Raw genomic sequence first — 12,915 nt, 5'->3', positions numbered from 1 at the left:
TTGTCTGACTAAAGTACATGTTTTTCTTGGACAATCAAAATTATTTCTTATTCTAAAGAAACCGATTCAAACTCTTTATATATGTTAAGAAATTCACGAAATATGAATAAATATTAAATTCTGAATTCATATATATATATATTAGTACTTGAAGCCATCGTCTTAGAATTCCATAATCATAAAATTCAAATCTTAAATTTATTTTTACTTCAAATCTTTTAAATTATTGAAATTCTAAATTTGCCTTTAATTATTTCAAAACTTTTAAACTACTAAAGATCGTATATTTCTTTGAAATCTTAATTACAAAAAGCTCTAAAAACTCTAAATAGTAATTTCAATGAGTTACATTTACGTATCGTTAGTGTCAACATTGATATTCATTAATAACACACATGTATATCAATCATGTATTTATGAGTAGAATTTTGTTGTTGAAAGTAAGAAGTTAGCCTAAAGCAAAGGGAATATTATAAGGGAAGATGAGACGAATTAACAAATATATACTAGTCAATTAAGATATATAGTTATAATTTAAGTTAATTTTTATTCGCGGCAAACTTTTTCTAGTAATTAATATACATAGCTATAATTATCGAGAATTTATATAATTAAGCTCCCAATTGTATAAATTCAGAATTTGTTTATATAAATTTTGAATTTGTTTATATAAATTCAGATTTTTCTAATTGAATAAATTCAGAATTTGTATATGCTTACCCTAGCATATATATAATTATAATAATAATTTATTTGATTTGTATAAGTTCTGAAAAATTCCTAAAATATATAAATATGGAATTTATATATACTTACTCTGTTTGTATATTTCCAATAAATTATACAAACGAATTTGTATATTCGCAGTGAATTATATAAATGAGTATGCGAATTATATAAACTGTTGCTATGGCTATAATTACAAAATGTACTTACCTAAACTAAAATTATTTCGGCCTATTAAATTTTTTATAGTAGTTATTTGTAAAATATACCCAATATTATAATTGGCAAAGAGAAGTGAACTTTCTAAATAAAGTACATATTATTAGACTATTGTAAGAACAATATTGAAGTACTAGTAAAACTACTACAACAATAAACATCAATATATCAAATCATGTAATTAATGAGTATAGTTTTCAACCTTTGAAATTTAATTAAATATATATACCCTCAAGCACAGGGAACACTTCTATTGGCTAGTGAACATTCCACAAGATGTACTTGGATAGTCAAATGTGTTAGTTTTACGACTTCTTACTTCCACTTGTCCCAAAATAGGTGTAAATTTTTCTCATTTCGACGGGTTAATTATCTGAATTTTTATGTTATTGGTGAGAGTTTGATTCTCATATTATAATTTTATCTTCAATTTCTCCTACCCCAAATTTTTTATTTTTTGTTTTAATTTTAAAAAAGACTAATATTGTTGAGATTTAGTTGAATAAAATCAATTCAATAACAGTAATAATACACTCAGTGTAATTTCATGAGTAAGATTTTGAATAGGTGATGCGTACGCAGTCTTATCCCTATCTTGTAGAGGTAGAAATGTTGTTCTGATAGAACCTTAGTTCAAGTAAAGCATATCAAAATCAAGTAAAAATTTTAAAATTTAAATTTAAGTACTAAAAGATTATAAAAAATATTATAAAGTTTCAATTTTTTCATATTAATATGATAAAAAATATATTTTAAAATATGAATCAACATTTTCATTACTTGAATACCAAAAAGTGAAAAGTGACACGTAATTTAGAACGGAGGGAGAATATTTATAGTAAGCAAACACCATGTACAAAGAATGGCACTTGCATTTTGACTCAAATAGAAGAATCTACATGTGCACTTATTTTTCACAACATGCACCTTTTTTAAACCCAACATGTACTCATTTTCCCCAATTTATACTCTTCAAACTTGTACTGACTTCTGTTTCATTGAGGACCGAGTCAACTTTTATAGATTCAATAGTAGAAAAAAAAGGTCGTTAAAGAGTTAAGTGCGGCGGATGAATATGTTTCTCTCTTAATCAGTAATCGTGATTTTGAGTTTTGGATATAAAAAAAAAATTGATAGAAAACACTTTTCCAAAATAGATCCTATGAACTTCCGTATAATTATAGAACATCAAATAAGAAATCGAAAATATTAGCCAAAAAAAACAAGAGATAGATTTTGGGGGTAGGTTTACAAAGTCTTGTTTGAGGGAAAAGAGTTGGGCTTCCATTTTGAAAAATAGGATAATATATAGTGCCTCACACCTCAAATAAGTGCCAAATAGTATTTTAGAACATGTTTAAAATTTTAATCCCATGATTTCGATGTATTATAAGAAAAATTGGGGTTGATAATTGGGAAGCAAATCCAGAAAATTAAAATCTATAGCGCAATGTTATAATATAAGGTTTTGTATCATGGTAAAGGGACACGCGTTCTCGCTCCATAGTAGGATTTATCAGAAACAATCTCTCTACCTCACAAGATAGAGTAACGTCTGTGCACACTCTAGCGTTTAAGGTTTGTGAACTTGTCAATCAAGGTAATTCTTAGTAATATTTTCTAGGCATAATACATTAAATGTACCTTTTAACTTAGCCTCAACTTACATCGATGTCTTCTAATTTTTGGGTGTGCACAAGTAGACATTTAAACTTGTATAAAATTAAACAAATAGAAGCATTCGTCCTAAATGATAATTTTGTGTCCAACATGGCGTTGTATTATGTCACATAGGATGCATGTGTCTACTTATTTATTTTTATATAAATTTAAATATCTACTTGTGCATATTCAAAATTAAAAGTCATAAATATCAATTATAACTAGATAAAATGATATATTTATGTATTATGCATACTTTTTTTACAGTTAGCTTTAACGTTTTATGACAATTATGAATATGTCATTCCTTGATGGAATCTCTAAACGGTCACAATGATTATTATTTTTATACTAGCTGGAACAAAACAAAATAATATGTATAAAAAATATTCTAAAGTGGCCAATAGTCAAAGAAATATGGATATTATTGCAACCTATGGATAAAGATTAAATTATCTACCATGCCGTGTGGGACCATTATGTCTTTTCAATTGTAAACTTTGTGGAAAAAAAGAGAAAAAAAACGTTGGCTTTCATATAAATATAATATAATAATTTTTTATATAAATACAAAATCTAATATAAAAATAAGGAATTCGCCAGAATTCATAGTTAATAAGATGTTAAAAAATTAAGATGTTTGGCTAATCAATAAAATTATTTTTAATTGGAAGTAAAAACAGTTTTTATGCTTTTGGGGAAAAACAACAACAACAACAACCCAGTGAAATCCCACATCGTGGGATCTGAGGAGGGTAAAGTGTACGCAGACCTGACTCCTACCAATGTAGGACGACTGTTTCCGAAAGACCCTCGGCTCAATAGAAGCATAGGAAAAAAGGTCAGACAAGAATATTAAAAGTAGAAAAGCAGAAAAGTAGATAACGGAAGAGTTCCAAACAATAGTATAATCAAAGCACCAAAAAACAGTAGATATCGTCAAATAATAGCATAAATACCATAAATAACATAAGATAACATAGCATACATAACATAAATAACCTAAATCAGAGTACAAGAAATCATAGTGCGTTAATACGCCTACGGATAAGGGGGAATAATGTCACTATGTACTAGCCTTCTACCCTGATATGTGTCCTCCACACCCTCCTATCTAAGGTCATGTCCTCGGTAAGTCGTAAATGCGCCATGTCCTGTCTGATCACCTCTCCCCAATATTTCTTCGGCCTACCCCTACCTCTTCTGAAACCATCCATGGCCAACCTCTCACATCTCCGCACTGGTGCCTCTGGGACTCTCCTCTTCACATGCCCAAACCATCTCAGTCGCGTTTCACGCATCTTGTCTTCCACCGGGGCCACTCCTACCTTGTCTCGAATAGCCTCATTTCTAATTCTGTCGCTCCTGGAATGTCCACACATCCATCTCAACATTCTCATCTCGGCAACTTTCATCTTTTGCACGTGTGAGACCTTAACTGGCCAACACTCCGCCCCATATAACATAGCTGGTCTAACCACCACTTTGTAGAACTTGCCCTTAAGTCGTGGTGGCACCTTCTTGTCACATAACACACCGGAGGCGAGCCTCCATTTCATCCATCCTGCCCCAATACGATGTGTGACATCCTCGTCGATCTCCCCGCTGCCTTGCATGATAGAACCAAGGTACTTAAAACTACTTTTCTTTTGGATGGCTTGGTCCCCGAGCCTAACTTCCGCGCCAACCTCTTGAGGAGTCTCACTGAACTAGCACTTTAGGTACTCTGTCTTGGTCCTACTCAACTTAAACCCTTTAGACTCCAAGGTGCGTCTCCAATCTTCCAGCCTAGCGTTAACTCCGCTATGAGTCTCATCGATGAGGACTATGTCGTCCGTAAAAAGCATACACCATGGCACCTCACCTTGAATTTGTCGCGTCAATACATCCATCACCAAGGCAAATAGAAATGGACTAAGAGCTGATCCTTGATGCAACCCCATCACAACTGGAAAGTATTCTGAATCCCCTCCTACTGTCCTTACCCTGGTTTTGGCACCCTCGTACATGTCCTTGATCACCCTTATGTACGCTACAGGTACACCTTTAGCCTCCAAACATCTCTATAGTATCTCTCGTGGGACTTTATCGTAGGCCTTTTCTAAGTCGATGAATACCATATGCAAGTCTTTCTTCCTCTCCCTATATTGCTCTATTAGTCTCCTCATAAGATGGATGGCTTCCGTAGTTGAGCGTCCCGGCATAAATCCAAATTGGTTCTCTGAAATAGAGACGCCTCTTCTCACCCTCATCTCCACCACTCTTTCCCACACTTTCATAGTATGGCTTAGAAGTTTGATACCTCTATAGTTGTCGCAACTCTGGCTATCCCCCTTGTTTTTGTATAGAGGGATCATGATGCTCGACCTCCATTCTATGGGCATCGTTGCCGTCGTAAATATGACATTAAATAACCTAGTCAGCCATTCCAAACCTAGCGAGCCCGCACTCTTCCAAAATTCTCCAGGGATCTCGTCAGGTCCGGTCGCTCTTCCCCAGCGCATCCTACGAACGGCCTCTTTAACCTCATCGTCCGTAATACTCCTACAACCTCCAATATCGTGACTACTCCCTGTATGTTCCAAATCTCCCAACACAATTTCTCTGTCCCTTTTGTCATTCATAAGTTTATGGAAGTATGACTGCCATCTTTGTTTGATAAGGGTCTCCTCTACCAACACTTTTCCGTGTTCGTCTTTAATGCACTTCACTTGATCCACATCTCGTGCCCTTCTCTCCCGGGCCCTAGCTAGCTTGAATAATTTCCTGTCCCCGCCTTTCTCTTCCAGTTCAGCATAAAGGCGTTCAAAAGCTGTCGTTTTTGTCGTTGCAACCGCCGACTTCGCCTCCTTCCTCGCTATCTTATATAGTTCCCCATTCGTCCACTTCTCCACCTCATCCTTGCTCTCCATCAACTTAGCATACGCTACTTTCTTTGCTTCCACTTTCCCTTGTACTTCTCCATTCCACCACCAATCCCCTCGATGTCGACTACGACTACCTGTCGAGACTCCTAACACTTCCCTTGCTACAGCCCTAATACAACTAGCTGTCTTATCCCACATACCGTTCGCATCCCCACTGCTATCCCAGGCCCCCATATCCTTCAATTTCTCTCCCATCTCTAGGGCACTAACCGTTGTCAAACTCCCCCATCTGATCCTAGGTCGTTCTTCCCCGACCCTCCTCGTCCTCGTCATCTTGATCCCTAAATCCATCACTAAGAGCTTATGCCGAGTTGTAAGGTTGTCGATCGGGATGACCTTACAGTCTTTGCACAAACCTTTATCATCCTTCCTAAGGAGTAAAAAGTCTATCTGAGTTTTAGCCACTGAACTACGGAAGGTTATCAAGTGGTCCTCCTTCTTTGGGAAACTCGAGTTGGCTATTACCAACCCGAAAGCTCTTGCGAAATCCAAAAGTGTGATTCCTCCTCCATTTCTGTCTCCGAAGCCAAAGCCCCCATGCACATCATCATACCCTCCTGGAATAGACCCGATGTGCCCATTGAAATCCCCTCCCACGAAAAGCTTCTCAGTAGGTGGTATGCCTCCCACTAACTCGTCCAAATCCTCCCAAAAGCGCCTCTTATCCTCCTCGCGTAAGCCCACTTGCGGCGCATAAGCACTAATAATATTCAACGTGATCCCTTGAACGACCATTTTAATCGACATCATCCTATCATTGACTCTTCTAACCTCCACCACCTGATCCCTTAAATCACTGTCTATTAAAATGCCTACCCCATTCCTATACTTCGATTTACCAGAGAACCAAAGCTTATACCCGTCTACCTCCTTAGCTTTAGAGCCTACCCATTTTGTCTCCTGGACACAGGCTATATTAATCTTCCTCTTCTTAAGAATCTTAACTAGTTCTATGGATTTACCCGTTAACGTTCCAATGTTCCAAGAACCTATTCTCAGTCTAGACGCTCCTTTAACCCAACTATTTTTTGAAGAAAGTAAATGCAAAAGTAGAAAATTATTTTTTCAAAACCAAACTATCCTTGTCAATACATATTTACTAATATATCTCTTACATTTATTTATTATTGTAGTGAATTTTCGTATGTGATGATTTATTTGTGGAATGATTTTTAAATTTATTTTGCTTGATATTTTAATTATATTTAAATATTATGTTAATATTATATCAATATTTAATTTATTTTTTTATTTATCTATGTATAATATTGATAGAAAATTTGGATATGTACATTTTAATTTAATAAAAATAAAAATTTAATTAAAAATTTGGTAATAGATATTTAAATAATTTATTTTTTATAAAATAATCTTAATATTAGAAGTTCATTGATATTTGTCCTTTTTCGTAATTTAACTCTCAAAAGCACTTTTTTAAAAAAATTAGTCAAATTTAATATACTTATCAAAAGCACTTTTCAAATTAATTAGCCAAATACAAATTATTATTTTTAAAAAAGCACTTTTTTAAAAAGTCATTTTAAAAAATATTTCTATAAATAAGTATTTTTTAACAGCAATGTTAAAAAGGCTCCAACTAACTAGGAGTAATCATTATTAAATTTTTTTTTTTCTACAAGAAGAAACCAAAAGAAAAGCAAAGACATAAGCACATGTATAGTAAAGTCTTTGGAATATAAAAATAAACTTAACATATTTCTAATGTAAAAGCAGGATTATTTTCTTTGAACAATTTGAGCTAATTAACTAATTTTAAGAATTTCAACTTTTTTCTTTTTTGAAAATGACATCCATTTTTTGCTCAAGTTGCACACTCACTTTACAAACTTTGACGTGAGCTAGTTATTTAAAAATTAAAAATAAAATAAATGTTCGATCGATGCACAAGATATTCCGCGATTATGTAGAGTCCGAAAAGAACTTCACCTCAAGCCTCAAGAGGTGAAATGTAAATAATATAATCCAATATAAGTATTAATAACTGTTTTCACGACTCAAACTCATAACATATTAAAAATTAGAAATAGTATCTCTATATTTTTCCAAAAGAAAGACAACTCACAAGTTTGAATTCCTTATGACAGACAAAATATAAGATGAAAATTTGAGAAAAATTGCCTTTTTGGTGACTTTAGTTTGCAATGGAACCTTCTTTTTAGAAATCAAGAATTAATATGATTATCAAGTATGAATTTTTACAGGCTGAAGTGCATATATATCCGATTTTGGAATTATCTAAATTATATTCTTAACGTGTAAAAATTTACAAGTCTAGCTAATTTGAAAAATTAAATATGTGGTATGTGAAATTAGATTTATATGACTAAGTTAATTCATTCATTTATACTTGAGTTTCAGTCATATATGGTTGAATTCAGTCATTTTTTTAAAAAATTCTTCATTTTTGCTTGAATTTCAATCATATGCGGCTAAATTCAGTCTGTTTAGTCTGAACTTGAATCATTTTTGCTTGAAGTTCAAGTAGAAATGTATGAATGTACTCTAGCCATAACATATGTGAAATTAGAGATTGTCAAGCTCTGATTCTGAACCATGCATATCTGAAGTTGTTCTGAGAAGGCCGATAGATGTGCTATTTTTTATAAAAAAATTAATATATTTTAGAGAGAAGAATTGTAAACACCCCTAAATTCGGCGCGAATTATTAGTTTCATACTGAATATCTGAAGTTGTTCTGAGAAGGATAGACATGCAATTTTTTTAAAGTTAATATATTTTAGAGAGAAGTATTGAAAACACTCCTAAACTGGCGCAAATTATTAGTTTCATCCTCGAACTATTGACAGCCTTAAAAACATCCCTTTACTACTTGGCAAACTGAACTTAAATACACCCCTAAATTCTCGCCAAGTTGATGGGTATTTTCAACACTTCTCTCGACTTTTTATTAAGAGTCATGTGCTCCTATAACAGTTTGAGACCATTTGCTATGTCATGTGCCAGATCTGGGGTATATCTAGGTTTAGTTAGTCAAATAGGAAGGTATTTTTAAGCCTGTCAATAATTCAAAAATAAAACTAATAATTTATGTCAAATCCAACTGTGCTTTCAATACTCCTCTCTAATAGTGATGTCCAAATAGATTACCTTGTCACTTTTTTTCTTTTTTTACACAACAGCGCAATAAAACCCACACCAAACATTTTATTTCATTTTAAAATAAATTTTAGCCATTGTATAATCAATATAATTACTATACGCACTGTTTATAATTCTAACATTTAGAATTCTTATTTTCTTGACATACATTTTTTTATTTTTTTATTTTTAACTTTCAGATTTGATCGTTGAATTGTTTTGACTCTGTCATAATTTTCATTTTTTTTCATCTTTGACAATGGCTTGATTATAAAAGAATCCATCCATTATTTTATCCCTAAGTTTTTAATAATAAAATTACGACTGAATTAAATTCTTAAAAGATTGGTTAAAATATGTCGACAAAGATTACCATGCCCTATTATATTATATTAAATATTAAATCAAACGTCATAATTAAAATATACCTACAATGCAAATTAGGTGAAGGGTCTTTTACTTTTGCTTTCATGTCGAGACTCTTTTCGCTTAAGATGGAATGAAAATTATTTATTTTTTTATAAGTTAGAGATTTTGAATTTGAATCGTGAATATGAAATTATGTTCGTTAGAAAATGCATGCTCCTAAGTCGAAACCTTATTAGTAGTGGAGAGTGAGACCAAATTTGGAGTTTGAAGAAAAAACAAACACAGAGCTATATTCGTCAATAAATTGTACATATTTTTTATGCAAATCTACATTTAATTGAATCTCAATAAATATCAAATATTTGTGAAAAATCAAAAATAAAGTAGAAATTTGCTTTTTGTTATTTTTGAAATTGATGGTCGTACTATAATTTTTTTTTTTAGTAGATATGTCGGACTTTATCCATCCTATTATTTAATTAGTGTGTAAACATAAGAAAAATATCTTCTTCTTTTTAATTTATCCATTAAAAAGTTGGACGACAGGCATTAATTTATTCTTAATTAAGTAGATTCGTGAAAGCAAACTTATTAAATTCTCAATTAACTACCAAATCATTCTAGATTTCACTCTCATGTAAGAAAAAATATATAAACTAAAGTAAATATATATATATACACACTTTAGCCAATAATAGAAATATTCAAAGAGGGAATGCTAGCTATACTGAACATTCTAAATCGATATTTTTTTCATACTCTCATTTAATTTTATATAACATTGTTTGACTAATAGAATAAGTCCTTAATCGGATGTTTCGGATTCGAATATCTAAAAATAAAAAAAATCCTATTCGAAGCACCACTTCAAAAATAAGCGTTGCAATGCGCGTTTTGATTTAATCATAATCAATCTCCAATACTTTATTTTTTGGTTTCTCATACATAAGATTGTAAAATTTACATGTCAAACTCTAATAGTTATGTACTAATATAGAAAAATGTCATTTTTGTTTTAGACAGATCAACAAAGAAAGAAGTAAAAATAACATTCACTAGTCAATTTCTACCTCTATAATTGGAAATAATCATCTTCATGAAATTTTGAATTACACATATACGATATTATACGTAGAACTTTAAAATATTATCCTAAAGTTTCACATGTAGAATTTATACGCGAAACTTGAAATCGCATAATAATAAATATATATTTCAATTATAATAACAGAAAAATGGTTATTTATGAATTACATCCAAAGAATAACTTTAGCTAATTTTACAAGTAACGTTTACATTTACATTTGACAAAAAACATTTACATTTGACAAAAAAGTTGAATTTGCATGTGCACATCTTTTTCACAACAAGCTGTGTTTTTCTTTTAAAAAAAAATAAAAAAAATTAAAAATAAATAAATGTGTTTTTCTAAACCCAACATGCACTCATTTTTCCAGTTTCTTCTTCTTTTTTTCTTTATGAATTTTATTTAATTATTGATGGAGTCAACTTTAAAATAGTTTTATTATAAGTAGTCAGAAAAAGAAGCTGAAAAATGTTGATAAAGTCTTGTTTGATGGGAAGGAGTTAAACTTCCATTCCACAAACAAGAAAACGAGGTCTTTAAATTATACTTATTACTCTATAATATAAACGTGAATATTGAAGAGCTTAGGGTCAGTCAGTTAATTGATCGATTTACCCTTTTCCTTCAACTTTTTTTATTATTTTATTTATTTTAATTTATTTATTTTGTTTTTCTTTTTATATATTATATATTTATAAAAATAGTACTAAAAATCAATTTAAAATATTTAAAATATGGTTTATTTTCGAAATTTCACCCGTAGCATAATTAGAACCGTGAGAGTAATATATATTATTTGAAAATTATATTTAAAATATTTGAAAAACATATTAAAATGTGATTAACTCTCAAAATTTCACAGGTGCCGCATAAATTGGGATTGGTTAACTCTTGAAATTTCACCCGTACTGCATATAGGACAGAGGAAGTAACATGTATTATTTAAAAATGACGCTAAGAGTACTTTAAATCTGAATAATTAACAGTTTAAAATATTTGAAAAATATATTAAAATGTGATTAATCTTGAAATTTTACATGTGTCACATAAATTGAGACAGGGCGAGTAACATATATTATTTAAAAATTACGTTAAGGGTACTATAAATCATAACTAAATATTTAAAACATATTAGAAATATTAAAAACATATTCGAAGTTTGGTTAACTCTCGAAATTTCACATGTGCCACATAAGTTGGGATAGAAAAAATAACATATATTATTTAAAAATTTGCCTTAATTAAGAGTAATATAAGTCATAATAATTAACAACTTAAAATATTTTTAAAAAACATACTAAAAATTTGGTTGACTTTTAAAATTTCACATGTTCCACATAAGTTGAAACAAAGGAAGTAACATATATTATTTGAAAATTACGTTAAAAGACCGTACTTAAATTTGGTTGACTTTCAAAATTTCACATGTACTTATAAGTTGGGATAGAGTGAGTAACATATATTATTTAAAAATTTCGTTAAAAGTACCATTTATTACAATAATTAACAACTTAAAATATTTAAAAATTATATAAAAATTTGATTGATTCTCCTAATATCATTTATGCCACAAAGATTTAAACAAATTAAATAATATATATTGCACGGGCTCTTATATATCTAGTATACTAGTAGTATTAAAAAAAATCTTGTATTATAAGTAACTAATTTACATTTGTGATTATAGTTATTATTTTTATAAAATTCTTAATAATAACTATCATAAAATAATTAAATATAATTATTTAATAAGTGATCTAATCATGTAAGTATTTTTTTAATAGTGTTAATGTTTAAACTTAAATTCAATATATTGAGAATTGGTGTTAGGTTCACCTATAATATGCTGTTATGTTCTAAAAAGTGATATAATTATGACTTTAGAAACCCCAATTTAACTTTTAGCTTTTTTTTTGTTCAAAACATAAGGCCATTGATTGTACGTAGTTCATACGTATATATATTATAATTTTTGATAAAAGATATTTCATTGACCATCCTTAGATCTATGTAACTCTGCTGTTAGAATTCAAACTCTTTTGTTTTGTTTCCTTCTTGTTTTTTCTTCTTTTGAAATTTATAGATTTGGAGAACTCACATTTCACCTAGCTTAGTAATTAAAAAAGAAAAATAGGATTCATCATAAATATATATAGTAAAAGAGCAGTCTGATACATAAAATATTTCGTGTTAGCAGAATTTGAGAAGGGTCGCACTCCAAGGGGTCCAAGGTTGTTGCTCCAATGTTTTCCTTCATTCACAATAAATAATATCCTACGAAAACTTAATTTTTCAACAAGAATAATAACAATATATATATATATATATATACACCCAATTATATATATATACCCAATTTAATTCTATAAGTGAAATTTAGAAAAGAAAAGATATTGTGTATGTAATCTTACCTCTACTTTAATTTTTCATATAATATGATATAAGAATTAAAAATAAAAGAACAACAAATAAAACAGCACTTTTTGTCGAATCTAATTAAGAGTGAATATATGGTAATTAAGATGTCAATTTTAGAAGATTTGATAAGAAGGTGGATCATAGAGGGTTTGGATCTCAAAGTATATATATATATATATATATATATATATATATATATATATATATATATATATATATATATATATATATATATATATATATATATATATGAGCATAGAATGCTTTATGGATCGGACTGTCTTTTTTTATAAATCGTATTTTATTAAACAAAATTATTTTCACTTACCTTTCAAATAATAATCTTACTTTATTCGTTTTAATTTATATGACAATGTCTGAATTTCA

Source organism: Solanum dulcamara, chromosome 9 (genome assembly GCF_947179165.1).
Source record: "Solanum dulcamara chromosome 9, daSolDulc1.2, whole genome shotgun sequence".
NCBI classification, from domain to species: Eukaryota; Viridiplantae; Streptophyta; class Magnoliopsida; order Solanales; family Solanaceae; genus Solanum; species Solanum dulcamara.
Note: the sequence above shows the minus strand (reverse complement) of the source record.